Below are 21,994 nucleotides of genomic sequence, written 5' to 3' on the forward strand. Positions count from 1 at the left end.
CTAAGAAACAAAACTGACAAGGAACAGGCCAATGGGGACAAGAGAGAATCAAGAGAGTGACGTCCTAGAAGGTAAGAAAAAATTGTAGAGAAAGAGCACTGTGATATTTTAAAACTCTGTCCATAGGTCAAGACAGATGAGTACTGACTCTGACAAGTGAGCTGTAGACCCACAGGTGTCAAAAGCCTGATCATAGAAGATTCAAGAAAAAAAAAAATGAGAAACTAAGTGGAGACAGTGAATGTATAATTAGTCTAGCTAGACTAATAAATCAGAGTGTGTGGGAAGGGCCAAAGAAATGGGACCAAGTGCTCTATGTGGATTATCTTAATTAATCCTCATAATAGCTCTGTAAGGTGGAAATTATCTCATTTTATAGATGAGGATGTGCAAATTAAGATAAGTAGTGCACCAATGATTTAATGAAAATGCTAGATTTTTATTTCCAAGCACATGTGATTATCAAGTTCATCCTCATACCACTGTGCAGCTTCCTATGAATTCACCATACAAAATAAATATTGAGAAAATGGCATCGTCTTCCCAGAAAGGACACTGGTGTAGGACTTAGGAGACCTTAATTGGAGCTCTAGCTTGGTCACCAATCTTGAGGCTATTCCCTTAACTTTTAAGCTTGATAGCTCATTCCTAAAATCAGGAGATTGGGATAGATTCATTTATTCATTCAGCAAATATTTATTCAGTCTTTATTTGCTGGATACTATTTTAGGTGTTAAACAGTGGCTTATAAAAAAGGCAAGAACTAACCCTTTGGTAAGGAAGATGACAAATATTCAATTTAATGTTTCTTTCAGCTCTAAAATACTTTAACAGCTGTTTGATAAGTATTAATAGACAAATTGCACTCTAGGCTAGTGTCAAGAGGTTTACATTTATTTTATTACTGAAACCCCACAGCACTGTAAACTAGGTACTGTTATTATGCCCTGTTTTACAAAAGATGGGGAGGGAGACAAGGTGAGAGCTTAAATAACCTGTACTACAGTCACACAGGAAGTGACAAAGTTTAAATTGTAACAGTACTACTCCAGGAACCCATCCTTTAGTCACTCTCAATAGTATGGTAAGTTACTATTATAATATTTTATTTTAGGGGAACCTGCCTCAGTGGGAAGAGCAGATGACTCTTGTTGATCTTGGGGTTGTGAGTTTGAGCCTCATATTGAGTGTAGAGATTACTTAAAAAAATAAAATCTCAAAAAATTTTTAAAAATATTTCAGGGGCGCTTGGGTGGCTCAGTCGGCCAACTTCGGCTCAGGTCATGATCTCACGGTTTGTGAGTTCGAGCCCCATGTCAGGCTCTGTGCTGACAGCTTGGAGCCTGGAGCCTACTTCTGATTCTGTGTCTCCCTCTCTCTCTCTGCCGCTCCCCTGCTCATGCTCAGTCTGTCTCTCAAAAATAAATACATGTTAAAAAATTTTTAAAAAAGATTTCAGTTTACTAGTGTTTAACTTTCCTTTCCTGTTATTTTACTTTTCTGGATGGGTCTCTAAATGTTCAAAATGGGAAACAGGAATAAAAGAAAAAAAATGAAAATTCGGAAGTAGAAGTGAATAGTGATATAAAGTCAAAAGAAAACCAAAGCACTACAGTATCATGAACAAAAACCAGGTCTGGAAGGAGTAGGAGAAATAGCAACAGCCCTTCAGATGGTGGCCCACAAGACACCACAGGTATAACCATATAGGACAACAGACAGGCCTTGTCAAACATGGCTCCAGAGTAGCTCTAACAGAGGGGTGTGGGGGTGTGTCTTCTATTCTGTTGCCAAGTCACTCAGACACATTGTCCATTTACCAACCCTACTGAGAATCAACACTTCCAATAAACTTAAAGTAAATAAAGTCCCTAAAATATTTCATAAAGGAGCCCTAGCTACTTTCTCATACTCTTTGTTACAACCACATTAAAAAGGAAAAAAGCTCTTGAGCGTTAAGAGCTGAAATCCTTACAGGAAACAGAAGAAGAAAGGAGGCAGAGTTGAGCTGCCTGGTCTGACTACAACTGAGGCTACCCTGGGATTTTCAGTAGAGCTCCAAGATTAAGCCCCTCCCTTTACATCAGGACCTTTAGCCGAAACCAGGTGCACAGGGAAGCCTCTGTAGCCATTTTGTTTTCCCTCACTTTCAACAGAGAATGGTGACATAGAGTAACTCATTAGAGTAGAGTTTCTCCCTTTGCAGAACCATTCTGAGCTAGCACTTTTCCTAGTATTATGAAGATTATTTCAAGATCATATTGCTTTATAAATTTTAGAGACAGGAAATAATATAATCCATTGAGTTTCAAATTCTGAGTAGCTACTATATGCCAGGTGTTTTCTGAACTAAATAGTGATTGAAGGATGATTAGATATGGTTCTGTCCCTGTAGCAGTTTAGTATATTGGCGAACAAAAGCACACTGGGTAATTTACCATCGTGGGGAACTTCACCAGATTATTCCCAAATTACTCCTTCACAAAAGGACAGTGGACCCACTGGAGATTCTAAGAAACAACAATCCGATATGTTTCTCTATTTGTCACTCTAGTTTTCTCTCTAAAGTACCTTTTCAACAGAGATTCAGATTCATTCATGTGCTCTAGAGGCCTCTTTAAAAAGTAGTCTGCATTAAAAGGTAAAATGAGAACTAAATCTCCCTCTGAGAAACATTCTTTTATGTTTTCCCTTACATATTCTTCATTTGTTGAAAATTTCTACATGGAGTACAATGTATACATATAATCAGAAAAAAAAAACCATTTCAAACCTGTAGTTTTTACATTGCCTGAAATTAGTTCTCCATGCCAAATGTTTCTGCTTTATTAACTACTATGAGGCAGCTAAGAATGATAGACAAGAGAGGAAAATATTGTATTCAGAGGCTCAGCTATTCCCCAAGTTCTCGGTAGATATAAAGTTAATACTAAGCAATAAAACTCCTCTCTTTGCCAAATTACCTTACTATACATATATTCTATTAAGATTGTACCATCATGCAAAGTAGCAGCCAGTTCTTGCTGTAAATAGCATGGCATAGAAACACAGAGAAATGGCTAGGCACTCAATCAGACACTCCATCTCATTTGACTCTAAATTATCTTCAGGTTACAGTGAGAATTAAAAAAAAAGATAGCCATCCCTGTTTCTTGACTTTAGAGACCAAACAGATCCTCAGAGAGGCAAAGGGGTTCATCAATGACAGATGAAAATGGCAGAGCCTTAACTGAAACCGAAGACTGGACTTTAAAGCTCATGTTTTCTTCTGTTCTAGAAGCTAGGAAAACTTGTAAAGAACCACACTTGGGTGACTCAGTCAAGCATTAGACTCTTGATCTCAACTCAAGTCATGTCTGGCTCTTGGTGACAGATGGCATGGAGCGTTCTTGAGATTCTCTCTCCCCTCCCCTGCCTGTATGACCTTAGAGAAGTTAAAGTTTTCCTCTTCTGTTTTCTCATCTAGAAAATGCAAGTGATAATAGCCCCTACCCTCAGAGGATTTTTGTCAAGGTTCATGGAGTTAATAAGATGCCAGTAACGTTCCTGGCACATCCAATGTGCTATGTAAGTATTGGCTATTATTACCTGAAATAATTCAACAAACCATTTGCAGCCACCACACCAATGCCTGAATTAGATAAACTAGAAAAACAGCATGTATGACCGATGATAATAGGCAGGAATGATTTGAGTAGGACTCTACCCTACACTTAAAATACAAAAATTCTCAGGCCTTATTTCAAGTTTACTAAGTAGCTCCTAGTTAGAAGGGGTCACCCTGAGTGCCTTCCCTAAAGCAGACTAGGAAACTTTACTTGGTCAAGGATCTACTGAGGCACTTGTGGAATAGGTTAGAAGGAGAAAAGTAGGAATTGAGAGTATAGAAAATAATGGATTTGTGCTCTCTCACTCCCTAAAAAATAAAAAGAAAAAAGAAAAGAAGGGGGAGATATATTACAAATAATAGGAAAAAATAAAAATCACTGGAAGTTGACTCACATTGCTCTCATTACTCTGATCCTCATCAGGCACAAGTATTTTCCCCAAATACTTTGGGAAACGTATCAGGCTCAGTTTGTATTCATCCTAAAAGGGCTTGTGTGCCCCACTCACAACACAAAGTTCTTCCTCAATTCTCCCCGGGGATGGGACAACAGCGTTTTTGAGAAGCACTAATGATTATGTTCTGTGGAACAGAAATTTGATCACAATCACCTGGTTTTATCGTCTTGTGGTTTTTCTTTGGATCCTGGATTTTGTTATGGAAACACGCAGGCTGTGCTGCTGAGGAGGAAAATCTTCACACACTGTCTGGAGAGAAACGCTAGACATGAGGGCAAACCAGCCCTGAAATGTGCCATTTTCCCGATTCACCACTTCAGCTTCTCAAGAGATGTGAAAAATATGTCATAGCAACAGTTTACAGGTGAAGGAGCTGCTAAAAATTGGAGACTAGGTGATAGCATATCTAAATGATCATCAGTAACAGCAAAATACATGCCCATCACCTAAGATACACAAGATCCATAGCATAATTATTTCAGAATTTCCTAAGTCTGCCTCTAAAGTTTCATTTGTGTTCAAAATCTGTTTGTGGGGGGAAAAAAGTAAACAACTCTCCATTCAGATGATCTTGGTGCTAAATGGGTATTTAAACCACAACTATTGACAAATTCTTATTTAAAAAAGATTCAGACCAGGGTGCCTGGGTGGCTCAGTTGGTTAAGCATCCCACTCTTGATTTCTGCTTAGGTCATGATCTCACAGTTCGTGGGTTCAAACCCTGCATCTTTGCTGACACTGCGGAGCCTGCTTCAGATTCTCTCTCTTTTCCTCTCTCTGTCCCTCCCCCACTCCCTCTCTCCCAAATTAAACAAACCTAAACTAAAAAGCTTCAGACCAAAACCCAACACCATCAACTTCTCAAGTTTTTGTAAGGACCTCTACAACTCTATAGCTGTATATTTAAGAGACATTTGATACAGTGGTTCTCCAAATGACTTTCACACAATTCTAGATCTTCCATGACAGGACCTAAGTAGCTCTGTTTTGCTTTATCTATTGGGGGGAAGGGAGAGTGGGTGCTTTAAGATGCCCTTGGGATGAAGACAACAAAATTACAGAAACCACTGTGTTAGTATGGTTATTGGTACAACCAACTATGGATCTTACAGTGCCTAATTCATTTCACAGAGTTACTTGGGTGCTGGAAGGTTAGAGATCAATTTATTTATTTAAAATGGTCTGTTTTTAGTGGGCATTTAAAAAAAGGGGCAGTAACCTTACAGAGACATGGTCAAAAACCAGTATTATTAGGATTTGGAATCCTGGAAATCTTTCCCAAAGAGCTGTAATAATTTAAAAAAAAAAAGAAAGAAGAAAGAAGGAAGAAAAAAAAATTGAGGGCTTTTTCTGCTCTTTAAAGGGATAGATGAGCTAAAGTTTACACAAGTTCATTTTCCTTTTAATGTATTTTAGAATTACATTATTTTTCCAATGCATGGATGCTGTTACCACCTACAGAAGATTATTATAATCTATCCCAGGTAATTACTGCTGAGATCAGCAATTTAATGCCCTTTGTTTGCCAAATTTTTGTTTTCCCAAGAACCAATTCCACTCTATAAAGATGTGTTTCCAGGATACATATAATTATGCTGGGTGTAACATCTGTCGCTTTGCATGTTCAGAGCCTTACCAAACCAAAGGGACACGCTTGTATGTCAACCTTAGGGAGAACGATTCAAGTATTAAAAGCTTAAATACACAGAATTTTTTAAGCAGTATTTATCAAAAGTAAAAGCTATTTCTAATTTAAATATTTCCAAATAGAATTAACTCATTTCAGTCCTTAGATTTTAATACAGCTATATCATTTTTATTATTTAATAATCATGAGTTATCTTTATTATGATTTCATATAGAAATCTTAGTTGAATTTTCTACTTCAGTTATCTGTCAGAAGAAGACCATCGAACAATTAACAACAAAAGCAACCTATAATCAAGGACAGAAGAAAAAATAATGCTGGTGACCTCTTTTCTCTATTTCACCCTTTAATAGCACAGTGGATTTAGATAACAGGACAGTGTTGCACTTTCAAATGTAGGTCAGTATTTTGATTACACCACAAAAGTGAATTGTTCAAACTTGAAGAAAGCAGGGCAATAATGATCCAAATCACTTCTCTGCATAGCCTTTTAAGGTTGCCTAACCATCGGATAATCCTGAGAATTTTTCAATATGTAAGATATTTATTGGCAAGATGTTCCAGAAAGATAGAGATGGTGAACATTGATTTCAGTACCAAATCTGAAATGAACCCTTAATGGGAGAAAAACAAATCAGACACCGTCATCTCTCACCAAACATTTGTAATCACAGACCAAAAATTCAAGTTATAAGTTCAGCACATTTTCAGAAAAGTTTAGTAGGTCAAGCAAACTCCTGACTCTGTCTGTGGTACTCAAATGTATTTCACTATCTTTTAAGAGCTGCTATTATAGAACCAAAAGCTTACTATTTGGGCTGCATTTAGACTGATTAGATTGTCCAATTTCATAGAGATTTAGAGTTGAGGAAACCTACTTTAAAAGAAATAACCCATATTTCCAAACCATTTTAATATGATTGATGCTCCTAACAATTATTACTTCTTAGTGTTATAAACAATGTAAAAGTAACCATGCATTAACCATTATATTAAAATTCAAAGAGAAAAAAAAAATACCTCTTACTGTTAACAGGAATTTGGAAGAGGCGGTAAAATGACTTTCAGGGTTGGAAAAGATTTAGCTAAACGAGTAAATCCACCTGTCATGGACTGAATTGTGTCCCCCAACTCCAAAATTCAGATGTTGAAGCCCTCACCCCCAATGTGACTCTACTTGAAGACAGAGCTTTTAATGAGTAATTAAAGTTAACTTAGGTCATAAGGGTGGTACCCTGACAGGACAGGTATCCTTATGAGAAGAGGAAGAAACCAGGCTCTCTTTTTCCCCATGTGCACACAGAAGGCAGGCCACATGAGGGCACGGGAAGAACAAATGAAAACCTAAGGAAGGATATAGGTCCGCCAGGGCTGCCGTAACAAAACGCCGCATGCTGGTGACCTTTCGTCTTATCACCATATCAAGCGAAAGATGACAGAGAAACTGATCAAATGTCTTTTTTCCTTCTAAAAGCTTTACTTGCCTCGTTTATCATTAGTTAGAACACCAGACTTACACAGAGAAGACACTATTTTAGGTGAGAATTCATCAAAATAGCAAGCGATACAATCTGGCCCAGAGAAGGCAGGTGAAGTTAAGTGAGAAATGTGTGTAAGCTTTGAAAGCATCATTTACATTTCTCTCTCATGTCGCCTCTCTATAGCATTAAATAGAAAATCTTTCCAAAGTCCTTGAGATTTTTGCTCCCACCAGAACTAGAACCAGTGCCTCTTTGAGTTTCCAAACCCAGGGGGGCTGAGCACCTCTATGCCTGGGAAACTGGGGTCAAGACTGACCCAGAATTAAATGGAGAGACAGGGCCGTCTGAAAAGGTCCACCAGAGCCCAGAAATGATCAACTAGAAAAATGACCCTTCATCTGCCTTCACACTTCACTCTCCTCTGCTGCCCCTAACACAGCCTCTTCCCGAGAGCTCAAATGTGGATTTAAGGGGCTGAAGGGACAGCTTTAAGAAAGTCCCATATGGAGGAATACTTTGCCGCAAGCAAAATACTCCCCCTTCTTACACCACTCATCCTAGTGTTTGTCCTCCCCCAGGCTCCCACATGATTTAAGAGTCTTAGAAAAGGACTCTGGAGTATGCAGACAAAAAAAGAGAAGAGGCAGGGGAACAGAGCTTTTTCTGTGAATTTTTCTCAAGTTACAACTGCTGGACATCTTGCTTTTCCCCTGTATCACTTGAAATCTTAACCATTTTTAAGCTAAACCATCTTCAGATATTAAAATACCATCTGAAATAAGAAATATGTAATACTAAATTTGGTATTTTAAGGGCAGGGTTAAAGAAAGTTATGCAAATAAGGAGTTTATTTGAATAATTTATTGCAAAGAGCAACACATCATCTTTCACAAGTGTTTCCACAGCCTCTATTGTTCTTAACCAGTTTCTGGATCTTTCCCCTTCCCAAACATAAAATAAGTTCCTCACCTTAAATTATTTTCTATTTTTTACATGATTTTCTAGATTATCCATAAACCTTGAGAGGTGTTAATAAAATTCAGTGGTTACGAGAACTATTTAATCTAGAAATATGTATTATCCTAAGACGCCATTAGATTTATTCTCATATATAGGGATCAGGGAAACAAATGAAAGAAATCCAATTATTTAAGACAGTAATCCTTTAACACTGGGATTTTGTTTTAATTATGAAGAGTGTGTCTTATTAAAAACAAAACAAAGCTTTGTCCTTCAAGGGAGAAACCCCATGTTTCTCTAGTGAACATGCATACAAGATTTCCTAAAGAATGCATCAACAAATTGTTTTTGCTATTTTTCCATTTCCCATGATATAATGGGACTTCTTAAAAAGAGCATCAAGTAAATAGTTATGGGCCCACCTGCTCATGATGTCATACTAGGCACCATAAAATGTTCTTGGAAATATGCTTAATTCTGCTTCCCTTCTTCCACCCCACCATGATCATATAGACAAAATTCCCTGCACTAAAAACTAATAACAAAAAGCATAGACAGTAAGTAAAGTAAAACCACTAAACAGTCTCTATACTTCAAATACAACTCCAGATATACCCAACATCTGAAAACCATGAACATCCCCTATCCCTGTGGTTCCTCCAATGTCTCACATAGGGTGGAGGGACAGAGGCATGGAAACTAGTAAATGGCCTGTTCTGTAAGAGGCAAGAAAAGTCACTGGGGACTTCACTTAGATGGTCCAATACCCATCCTACCCAGAGGTAAACTAAACCATAATTTGGGGGAATTATACTCCCCTTTGGGTCCAGGCCACTAGCTCACTTAAATGGTTGAGCCTTGGGCCCAGAAGGCTGAGGGAAATCCCTCTTTCTCAAGGGACATTGAGGCCCCTGCCTCTCCTATTTCAGGCCTAAAAGAAAGCTGCTTAGGCACTCAACATAGCCTCGCTTGGTATTACCACTGAAAGTAAAGCTTTCAGTAACCCTTTCACCCATCACAGAACCAAGTTTTGGCATAAAAAGCACACAGACATCACCAAGGCCAAAGATAAGCCACAGCAGGGCCAGCACCTCAGGTAACTGGCAAGGACCTCCACTCAGTTTCAGCCAAGGGATGGCAAACAGGGGACAGAAGGTTGTCCTAATGACATAAGTCACCCAAGGGACAAAGAGAGCCTAAAAGCAGCAAGGGTGACTGAATGAGCACAGAGATGTAAATGAGGACATGTTTAGAGTCTAAAGGAGTCCAACAGCTGATGCATGGAAAAGAGGAGAAAATAAAAGTAAGCTGTTCTAGTTATTATTTGAACATAGACGTCAACTATGGTTAAGACTATTACCTCATATATATTTACTCTGTTGGGTTTAGATTTGGTGTAAAATGTCTAGGTAAGAAAATTTTATACACAGCGTCATCTAATAAAATAAAGGGAATTGGAAAAAAATTCTGTTTATAGGTTTTCCACTGGAAAACATGAACCAATATTGCTATTCAGAGACAGTTCTTTCATTTGGATGTTTTAAGTACCATAAATATACAGCCGTATTGCTTTCTTTGAATCAATAGCTAGGTCTTGGGAAAAAAAAAGTAGAATAAACAAAGAGGAAGCAGAAAAGAAAATTCCAGATAATGGAAATGTGTGATCTTTGCTTTCTGGTCAGGGTCATACCAAAGTAAAAGAAGGGATCCCACCTATAATAGAATCAATAGCTCATATTCTCTACGAGTTTTCCAGTATCCTAAAGCAAAGATTTCACAACGTCATAGAAAATTTTCTTTTCCTTTGCCTGCCCTTCTAAACCCATCGAAGATACTAAGAAAGATTAGCAATGAGCACAGGATATGAATTAATGATATGCCACAACTAGTACACATTTTTATAAAACTCAGAGTAATTTCAGAACCATTAGAAAGCAATTTTGGACCTAAAATTTTGGATCCTAAAGGATCCACTAAAAGGGCTCTTTTCTATTTTAAGGTATCAATGACAAAAAAGTTAAAACAGCAACCATGAAAAGATATTTTTAAAATAACGTGCATGGGCGACTTCAGTTTCTTTCTGAATTATGCCATGAATGTTATTAATTAATATCAACAGCATAAGAAACCAGACAGCCTACTATAATGAAATACTGTATAGTCACATTAAAAAGTGACTGACAGGTCAAATTCTAAAAAAGAAACAGTAGATACCACCACAAAACTAGCAGATGTTTCTTGAGGTCATTTGTACAAAAACATAAGCATATGTTAAAGAAATCTGACACTATCATGGAATCAGTTGGTGTCTAAAATAATAGCAGCTCCTTATGGCAATATGGTAATATCCGTATCAAATGCACAACACATTATGTTGCAACAGTATGTGCAGACAAAAGAGCATCAGTGGCAGCAATAATGACCAGTGCTTTCATTAAGGTGAAAAAAATAAAATTAGTGGGTTATATCCAGGGCATGCTATTGTTTAATGGTAAACTGAACATGACAGACAGTAGGTTGAATTTTCAGAGTTCGCATTTAACTGATTTTCTTGAGACTCTTATCAAGGCAGAACATTAACCAAATAAGAACCCTAAAGGTTTTATAGGAGCCTCTAAGATGGGTTTTCTGATTTCTTCAGGCTACCATGAATAATGGTGAAGACAGCTCTTATTTTCAAACCTAATGATAATACTTGATAAGTCTGGGACATGAACAGGAATTCTTCAGTTGAAAATCAATGCATTCAACCTGGTGTCCTATACTCTGTATTTAAGCAATTGGTAACTGCTAGGTCACTATTGTAATGTAAAACTGCAAATAATTTATTAAGTGTATTATCAACCTCAACCTCAGAAGTCTGAGACCTTCTATGGTATTTCTTTGGAACTAGTCCTATCGCCCCAAAGTATACAATGCACACAACCGATGCTAATTGTTATAGACTAAAGATCTTTCAAAAGTCAAAGCCAAAAGGCATTGCATAACTTTTTATACTAATTGTTGGGACTCATGTTATACCGTAGCAAAGTTACATTTGAAAAGGCTCTTAGAATTTCAATGACATAGTTTGCATCTAATGCTTCTGCATGGAAGAATGAATCTGGCATACACCTAACAAAGTTTTCAAGTATCAAGAAAATTGGAGTAATATTAGGCTCACCCATAAGTTGTTTCCATGGCATGAAGCCCTGTGACAGAGTAGGCTTAGTCCTGTAAAACATCCAAGTAACCTGGAAAATGATAGATTTGTCTCTAATGCAAAAGCTAGAATACCAAGATATTTTTCCCCAAATGTGAAAAATGCTAATTCTAAGAAATGGAAATATGATTTTTAGAGAAAACTTTATTTCTACTTCTAAAATAAGAGATTATCGATCAAATCCCATGACAAAAGTCTATCTGTATTTTTTTAGTATACCCTAAGTATTTAAATAAATTATCTAAAGTAACTGGGTTATGGATGGGATTTTAAAAATGCATTATATCTGAGATTTTAACTATAATAAGCACCTACCTATAGAATGAAAACAATAACAAAACATACACTGTCTTCCTTTACACTTTCAATACATGAAAATATGGCTAAAACATAAGGAAACCAATATACGCTAACAGTTGTTCAGTTTTATTGATCTTATTCCTCCTGCACAGATGGACATAGAAAGTACTTTGAATTATATGTAACATTTAGTACACTTAAAAGTCTAACAGAGGATATTTGTACTAGACGAAAAACTGATCTTACGAAATGAATTTTTTCGGAGTTTAAAATGATATAGAAGAAGTTCTTTTCTACATATAAAAATTGATGTGTTCATTTTTTTCATTTCAGTAATACCTAAATATTATGGCTGCATAAATATCATAACCTTATTTCCAATATTTAATGAACAATGTTTTCCAAAAATACCTTTAAATTTTAAGTAGCCTCAACCAAATAAGAAACAGGACACAAGAGACATCCCAAGGCTCACGAAAAACACAGACCTTAGGCTTGATAGAGTTCAATGTACAGTCCCTTCAGGAGCCATTTCTCCAGCTTATGCATTCAATTTTAAGCTTTCAATTTCCTTTATGTTTGGACATTTTGCTAGTCACCAGCATAGTTGATGCATGGTACATGTCAAGTAAGATACTTTCTCATTTTGCTGATCTGAGAATTTTAGCAGTGTTCAGTATCCATTCCATCATTCAAGTTAAAAATCTCGGCATCACCATGGTTTCCTCCCCTTCCCTCAAGTTCCACATCCTCCAAATTCTCTGACAATATCCCTTCACTTAGCCTCACATTTCCATTCTCCCTGCCACATACACCCTATTCCTGGATCTTCTGGTATACTAGTCACTGAAATAGGCTCTCCAGTGTACTGCCCATTTAAAATCCATCCTGGTTCCATGATGGTCTTCTCGAAACCCAAATTCACTTAAAGAACAAAAACCTTCAGATTTTGCTACCCCTTACTCAACCCTTAGGTTTAGACACCAACTTCCTAGCCTGTTATTCAGGGCCTTATACAAACCACTGACTTATCACCAAGCACTGTCATCTCTTCCATTAACACTCTCTTCACAGACTATGCTCTTATTTTCCAAATGGGTCAAAGCATGCTCTCCTGATATTCCCCCTGCCAAAAAAGTTATCATTTTCCTAGAATGGTTTCCTTACTCTTTTGTGTTGCCAATCCCTAGCCATGCTTCAAGGCCCATATTCAAGTTTACCCTCACATTCCTCTGTACCTTTACCTGACCTCTTCCTCCGCCTCCCAACAAAATGATTTTCTCCTTTAGTTACATTTCCATGTATGTGTATAATGCCCTATAATATCTCAATTGCACATAAAATAGACCATCAGTAATTTTGCTGGTAAATCTTCCTGCAGATTATGAACACCTGGAAGCAAAAACTATGTCGAATTGATTATAGCATCTCTGGAACCTATCAGAAAACTCAGCACATAGTAGGTGCTCCCTAACTGGGGAAGAAGCTAAAAGTATGAATGATTTAATGAGAAAAACAAATTAAAACTATGCTGAGATACCCTTTCTCATCAGATAGGTTTTTTAGAAGTTTCACAATATACTCTTTAGAAGAAACTTCACAGAAACAGGTGCCCTGATACAACAATGATACAAAGGCAAAATAGTACGATTCTTATGAGGTAATTTGGAAATACTGAGCAGGGTATACAGGCAGGCATGGAGTGCATGGAAGATCTTTGCATGTTCTACCCAACTTTGCTGTGAACCTAAAACGTAACTCTAAAAAATAAAATCTAATAAAAATTACATACGCATTTATTCTTTTAGTCAACAATCCCACTTCTAGGAATCTATTCCAAAAATATACTGAAAAAAAATCAAATGGACACATAAGGTTTTTCATTACACCACTATTTTCCATAGCAAAAAAAGGCTAGAAACAACCCAATCTTTCCATAAACTATAATACACAATAGATTTTTGTGCAGATATAAAAGGAAACGTAGACTCTCACCCTAGAGTGATATGCCAGATATATTGTTAATTTAAAAAGAAAGTAAGGTGGAAAAAAAATATGGTATGCTACCATGCATTTAAGGAAGTGGGGTAGGAGTCGGGTAAGGAGAATATATATACATATGCATATAAGTATATACATATACACGATTGCTTATATTTACAAAAGAACAACCCCAAAATTTGAAAAGACAAATAAGCTTACCTGTAATAGGAAGGAAGAAAAGGGTAGAAAGGACACAGATAAAAAGTTATACTTCCCAGAATATAGTTTGTTTAGTAAGTTTGAGTCTGGAACCCTATAAATAGTTTATATAATTACAAAATAAAATTGAATTTTAAGGAAGTAATGCCAAAAATCAAAAACAAATGTAAATAGACAATTCTGCATACTGGGTTGAGGATATAACATCACAGATAGGGAGGACTGTAAGCGTCTTTAAAACACAGTAATTTGGAACACGTGGGTGGCTCAGTCGGTTAAGCGTCCAACTTCAGCTCAGGTCAAGATCTCACAGTTCGTGGGTTCGAGCCCTGCATTGGCCTCTATACTGACAGCTCAGAGCTTGGAGCCTGCTTCACATTCCATGTCTCCCTCTGTCTCTGCCCCTCCCCTGCTTGTACTCTGTATCTCTCAAAAATAAATAAAACATTAAAAACATTTTTTTAAAACCCCAGTAATTTGACTACACACAGCACATACCCTGGTATGTACTCTATACACAACAATAAAAAATTACAGAATGATCTTAAATGCCTTTCAGAAGTTGTACTGTTAATGGTAGCATTGGTGTTGTTATTCTGTGATTTACACATGTTACAAGATAAAGCAAATGAGCAATGATATGGTTGGCAATGATACTGTTGCACTTAGAAATCAAGATTTTAAGGATAGCAGAAAGGAGACAAAGTAAACACCTTTTAGTCCTGAATTTAAACTGGAAGTATCAGCATAATTCCATGAGGTGTTTTCTTTTTGGAAGAAAAGTACATACTTCCTTGCTGTTTCTGAAAAAACTGGAAAACAGAAAATATTAGCAATGAGCACAACTGGAGCTCAAATTGTGGTCTCTAAATACCCCTACTCAAAGGAACTAAGCTTCCTTTTAATGATCAGGTTGATGCTATGTCTGGGGCATGACATGTAGATTAGCCTGGAATATCTTGCCATTCAAGAAAGCAAGAAAGCTATCAGAGACAGCCAAGGGAATGTCAAAAAAAACTTAGAAGTCAACTTGGAGGGGTTCCCGTTCATCCAAAATGCCAGAAATTAGGACAACTTGAGAATCAGTAAGAACTGGCATTCTGCAAATTGAAGCCTATTTAATACATTTGAATACCTGAGTTCATAACGATGACAGTAAACCTCACTGGTCACTGCGGCTGCCGTCCAGTCCCTTTAAGGAAGAACTTTCCTTTCTGCTGCAAAGAGTGCAGTTAGCTAACAGCCAGCCTCCAGATGTTGGTCCCTTCAAGGCTTCTCCTAAGCTTTGTTGCTGAGGTCACACTGTTCCCAGGACTAAACACAGCTGAGGTTTGGCTATTTATGCTCAAGGCAGGACTCTTAATGGGCAGTCTTTTCCCCCAAAATCTCACCATAGGTAAGCAGAGACCTGACCAGATATGCATCATGGGCCAAGGTTCTCCCTGCCCCTGCCTGCCTTATCCTCCTTTTATAGGTCTCAGAGTCACAAGGGTATCCCTCCCAATCTATCTCCCCCCACCTTTTATCTTTCCCAGACATTTGCCCCCAGTAGACATCTCCTATTCCTACAGGAGAGACAGAGAGAGACAGAGCGTAAGCAGGGGAGGGGCAGAGAGACAGGGAGACACAGAATCCAAAGCAGGCTCCAAGCGGTCAGCACAAAGCCTGACATGGGGCTCAAACTCACAAACCAGGAGATCATGACCTGAGTTGAAGTCAGACACTTAATCTACTGAGCCACCCAGCTGTATCCCTAGTCTTTAACAACTGTATCCCTAGTCTTTAACAGGGATCCCTAGCTGTGTCCCTAGTCTTTAACAGCTGTATCCCTAGTCTTTAAACAACGATGGTCCGTTCTCCCAAATTGCAGAGAGCACAAAAATGCCTAGTCGAGGCAATACTATCCTCCTGAGTACCCAAAGTATCTGTCAACCCCTCTACCTACTGCCATGGCTCTTTGATTCTTTAGCTTTACATTTAGACTTCTGCAAGTCACTTCAGATCTTCCCACTTCAGACAATCCCATCTGGATTTACCTCTCTGTTTTACTGACCTTGATCCAGCCATTGGACCCTCAATTTTTAAGTCCCTTGGCTTCAGCACAAGTACTGTTCCCCACTCCTAGGAAGGTATTTATGTGCCAATTGTAGCCCCAAAGATCCCATGTAGGGGAGGGCAAAAAGAAAGGGGACATAATAGATCAAGTTTTTCAAAGTACTTGCCTTCAGATAGTGCCACATGGTTAAGGAATAACGTTAATATGCAGACTCCTCGGGGGGTCAGGGTACACAGGCCAGGGCAGTTATTTTGTATATACTATTTTTATAGTAAGAAAGAGATTAGTTTGCTGAATTTCAGTTCAAATAATAACTATGAGGAATAACACAATTTTTATAGACAAGACTTCAACTTTACTATCAAATGATTTGCAATAAACAAAGTATTTTTTGTATTCACAAAATACGTGAAAGGACTTTGCCACTTTGACATTTCTGGATTAAGTGGATTTATCCTTAAATAGGTAGCTCAGGTGGTATAACCATATCAATTGTACATTAAGATTTGAAATTTTGCCTTCCTATAAAGATTAAAACCAATACCTAGGAATAAAGGAAATAAACGATTTCAACTCTGCATGCATTAAAGCCAGGGTGTCCAATGTGATCACCACTAGCCATATGCAGCTATCAAATTAAAATTAAATAAAAATTCAGTTATTCAGTCACACTAGCCACATTTCAGGTATAATAGCCACACATGGATGGTGCAATCTGGACAGTTCAGATACAGAACATTCCATCACCACAGAAATTTTAACTCCACGGTCATGCTTTAGAGATCCATTCTGCATTTGTTTCTCTGTGTGGACCAATTTACTGTAATGAAAAGCTAATATTTATATAATATAACTACTTAATATTTACATAATAGGTTAACAGACCTTCCAAAGCATTTAAAAACTTCATTAACAGTACATGCAGTTACAGGGTGAGCTTGATTTTTCACACCCATCTTTTAAAAATTCCTTCAAATTTGACAGTGTAGGAACAGATTGTCAATTTTTTTAAAGAAGTATTTTCTTAACATGTACACTGATGAATCAAAGCATCAGGTTTTACTGAGTAATTAATCCTTCAATAATTCACATAACAGGTCATTTTGGGGTTTAACCCCTGCTTCCATTATTTCTGACCACAAGGTCCACCGACAGATGTCTCACTTTGGATGTACACAACAGAAGACTGGGATCTGTTTCACGTACATCTGTTCCCAAACAGCTTAGGCAGATTAATACTTAGAATGTACCCAGCCCTGCTAAGTCCCAAACAACCATTTACTCTTGTTTTTAAATTATTTTCTCATTTTCACATTTTCCCACACTACCTTTCACATTGGTAAGTTTCCAGAAAATATAAAGCAAATCATTTTAGCTCTCACAAAAGAGACCTTAATTTGTAGCCCAGCTTTCTCAGATTTTCTGGTTACTGCTCTCCTTCAACTCAGCTAAGAGCTGAGTTACAAACAACCCTCTGGAAAAACCTAACATGAAATTGTGTAACCTGCAGTAGTAAGTCCATGAAAAATAGAGATTTTTAAGCCCTAAGATTTGAAACTCTTTGTTTTTAATATTTAAAACATAATTTTCAGATGCTAATCAGACATACTGGAAAATCCTTGCCCTGAACTTTGATTAAAAGGTAGAGGAAATGAGGGGCACCTGGGTGGCTCAGTCGGCTAAGCATCCAACTTCAGCTCAGGTCACGATCTCACAGTTCATGGGTTTGAGCCCCGTGTCGGGCTCTGTGCTGACCACTCAGAGCCTAGAGCCTGCTTCAGATTCTGTGTCTCCCTCTCTCTCTCTGCCCCTCCCCTGCTCACATTCTGTCTCTCCCTTGCTCTCTGAAATAAACATTAAAAAACAACTTTTTTTAAGGTAGAGGAAATGATATCGAAGCTAAGCTAGTCCTTTTGCCCATAAAAAAAAAAAAAAGTCTGATGACTAGCTTGACCAATAATTTTCTATCAGAAAATGGTTTCTTCTTCTCTCAAGGCAGGCCCTGTGCTGAGATGACCCTCCACCTCTCATCACTATGCCCTGAAGCTGGGGAAGGGGAGCAAGGGGCCCGTATTTCCCATGTTTCTTCTAATTAGAAGTTCATTGGGGTGGAGAAGCTCCTGCTGGAAAATACAACACCTCCTCCCACACATCACACTGTTGACCCTTGAGCATTCAAACCAGAGACTTACCTACGATGTCCTAACATCTGAAGTCTATAAAAATAGGTGTTTTCTTTAAAACGCAACTTGAGAGTTGGTTTTCAATGATTATATACAGCTGATTAAATACAGCTGATCCTTGAACAATGCAAGGGTTAGGGGTGGTGACCCACATACAGTCAAAGTCCACATCTACCTCTGGACTCCCCCAAAACTTACTAATAGCCTACTGTTGACCAGACGCCTTCCCCATGATATGGTTAAGACAAACTTTGTATGCTAAATGTATTGTATACTGTATTCTTGCAATAAAGCTACAAAAAAGTCAAGAAAATCTTAAAAGATTTGTAGTGCTGTACTGCATCAAAAAAAAAAAAAAAAGAAAAACTCGTGTGTAAGTAGACCTATACAGTTCCAACCCAAGTTGTTCAAGAGTCAACTGTAATATAAATGCCTCATTCTGCAGATGAAAAAGTGGAATTAAATTACTTGCCCAAAGTCAGCTATGGTCCTGTTAGTTGCAGACAAGACCTCATATCCTTTGGTGCCCACTCCTGAAAATGTTCCTACATCACAGACAGGAGAGTACAGACAGCTGGAGCAGGGAGCCTGTAAAAGATCCCATCGTGTTTTTCCTATGTCAAGGTGCTATCCGTTAGTAAATGGTGAAGTTCCCACTGTGAAATGGCAGACACATTTGTGGGCATTTGGCATTCGTGTCACAGAAATTCCTAAATTGATCATTCTTAACTGTACTAAAATTTGAGCTTAATACAGTGTAATCCTACCCATTACTAACTCTCCTCACCCGTAGCTTTTCCTTTATGGGAAAGCATTATCACCCAGTCACACAGTACAGTAAGCAGATCCCGATTTGGGGATGCACGAAAATGCTTCTACCTTCTGCTTCCATCTAACATTTCAAATAGAAGCTTACTACTTGCTAAGCAAACATGCCTAGAAATTTGTCCTTGGCTGAGATTTAGAACAATGCCAACAGGCAATCTGTGATATTTTTGAAAATATTGAACTCGGAATGTATTTGATCCAGTAACAGCACAAGTGAAGGGCTATGCTGTGAAATATGCAAAGTTGTCTAATACATCTGCCCATGTCCCCTTTCTGTGCGCCCTTAATTTTTGACACCTTATTCCCCAATTTCAGAGACCATTGGGGGCTACCCACACTATGGTACTACCCTTGATCTGCTTTGCCTGGTCTGGGTTCCATGCCCCAGACTTGCCTGACTTTTCTCACGAAGCCTCAAAGAACTCACCTGATCCCTCTATTTCTTCTGGATTCTGTTCCTTTCTAGGTCACAGCTAACTCGGTAATTACTTTATACTCACATGCATAAACTCGTGATTTCACAAATGGTCAAATTTTAAGATTCCAATAGAAAGATCATTAAGCAGTTTGTGGTTAACATTTTCTGAACAGATGATGCCCTTTTGTGTACACATTTTGTATCATAGTGGTGGCATCCTGGTCAATCTATGTCCAGGTCAGTGCTTACCACCTTGCAGCTTAGCACGATGGAACCTTCTGGCCAGGATACCCACAGTGGAGAAGTAGGCCAACATTAGCTTAAGAAAGTTTTTATAGAAAAGAATTCCAATACCTTAACAAAAGGGGAGAGGATACTCTTGCAGGTGATGAAAAGTCACAAGTAGCTGTGTAGTCAGTAGTACAACGCAGTAGGCAAAAGTAAGGTTCATGAGGCCAGTTAACAAATTCATTCAACAATGGTTTTCATGTCAGGTACTCTTCCAGGTACTGACAGCAAACAAAACAGGTTCCAAACAGCTTTCCTTTTCCCCATCTAGATCCAGTCTGACAGTTAAACCATCAGCTCTCCTGCTTCTCAGACCTTCAGATTTGGTCTGAATTATACCACTGACTTTCCTGGTTCTCCAGTTTGCAAATGGCATACAGTGGTAGAGCTCAGCCTCCGTAACCCCATGGTAGATCTCCTCAAACATACAGCCAAGCTTCTGTTTCCCTGGGGAACCCCAAGACACACATCATTACAAGTTTGTCAAAACCCACAGAATGTATGACACCAAGAGCGAACCGTAACATCAACTATGGACTCGGGTGATGATGTGTTCACGTAGGTTCATGAATCGTAACAAATGTACCACTCTGATGAGGAATGTGGATAATGGAGGAGGCCGTGCATGTGTAGGGGGCAGAGAACATATGGGAGATCTCTGTACCTTTTGCTCAATGTTGCAGTGAACCTAAAACTGCTCTAAAAAACGAAATCTACTTTTAAAAGCAGTAACTAAGGTACTCTGAGATTCAAAAACTGAGTGGTGTTGCAAATATTTCCTATGTATGATCTAATAAAGCCCGGTGATCCCAAACTCCACCCCCACCCTTCCTGGAGCCGCCAGTCACGGCCTGGGGCCAATACACCCATGGTCTCCCCTGCTACATCCTCCTATACCCCGTCCTCCCAAGCATGGTAACCTTGACACAACTTATCCTCTATTATCTGGACAATCTCATTGGTCTTTCAGCATTCACATCTAAACTAATTCTACATCAGAGATCATTTCATTTAAGTATACCTCTTACTCCCTTTTCTTTTCCCCACTCCTTTTAGTAGGTAAAACATCTGTTTATAAATATAGGTTCTTACTAAGGTGCTAGGATTCCGTATTTCCAGTTTTAAAGGCCTGAAGATGTTTGCACACTAGGCCTTCATTAAGAAAAAAATACACCTAGGTGAAAGAAAAGTAAGGGGTTTCAAGCAAAGTTTAAAAAAAAAACAATCAAAACTTTCAACCTGTATAGTTTTTAAATTCTACTTCCATGAACACAGAGCAAGCCTGCTTTTCCTCCATCACCACTTAATTTACAACAGCATTTTTTTTCCGTGTCATTATTTGCCTTTTTGTGTCCCAGTACCGCAACACTCATTTATAGGAGCTCTCACTGAGCAAGGTCTCGTTTTAAATTCTGTAGTATTTCACCTTCATTGTAGGTTAAGCTGGCTCTTGTAGGATAACCTAAACTTCATATAACTTAGAAACTTCTAGATCTCCCAAATTCAAACGGACTTAAGAACTTCACGGAATAATTCTACATCCATATCCCTCGGTTTTAACTCAGAGGTTCAATAAAACATTCTACCTTGGCTTTCGTGACACCTGAAAACATTTTAATTAAGGTAGAAGGTAATTTTAGTTAAGCCTACTCAGTGCATTGTTAGCTTTTTTTGCACGGGAAACTTTAGAACAGTGGCATGTTTCTATACTTTACTAGTAGTACAGGGCGCCTGGTTTTGCAACGGAAGGCAATGTTTTAAAAATAATTTCTTAAGTTTGTATTTAGCCAGGAGAGACAGTGTCACATCCGAAGGTTTTTTGAGCAATCTTCTCTCGACGAAGACTTGAAATAGTTGTTGTAAATACAGCACTGTAACATTTCCAAATAACTAAAGTCAAGTCAATAAAAGGCGAGTGCGATAAGCAGCATGAGGACTTTAAAGTCAACACTTAAAAAAAAAAAAAAAATCAAGGGTTTCTACGTAGGTAGAGGGCTTGATCCTAGACAAGGCAAGGAATGTGAGGGATGGAGAAGTCCAGAGAGCCCAAAAGGGGATTAAAGTTTCGGAAGTCAACAAAGTGAGAGTTCGATTCAGAACCCACGTGTAGATGTACTCTGTAAAGTGCTTATACTTTCAGGGGACGGGCAGAGGTTGATGGATTCAAACTCCACCAGTTTGGAGCGAAGGAGAGGACCTTCCCGCAGTTTGGAAAACACTGGCCCTTTGGGGCTCAATTCTTTTTTCGGCCTCCTAGAGTAGAAGCTGGCCGTGACTTTGCTCCAGGGAATGCACCCAGAGGCGGGGAGCCGGGCGGGGCGGGTAGCCTGAGGCCCCCGGGGCCGCGAGGAGACTAGACTGCT

The 21,994-nt window shown here is 38.4% G+C and overlaps 1 protein-coding gene across 1 annotated transcript in view; it reads right to left on the reverse strand.

The window, feature by feature from the left end:
• CERKL (ceramide kinase like) overlaps nt 1-21,994 on the reverse strand; it is a 104,739-nt gene that overhangs the window by 82,372 nt on the left and 373 nt on the right. The gene's annotated exons all lie outside the window — the stretch shown is intronic.

The sequence above is a fragment of the Lynx canadensis genome, chromosome C1, assembly GCF_007474595.2.
Source record: "Lynx canadensis isolate LIC74 chromosome C1, mLynCan4.pri.v2, whole genome shotgun sequence".
NCBI lineage: Eukaryota > Metazoa > Chordata > Mammalia > Carnivora > Felidae > Lynx > Lynx canadensis.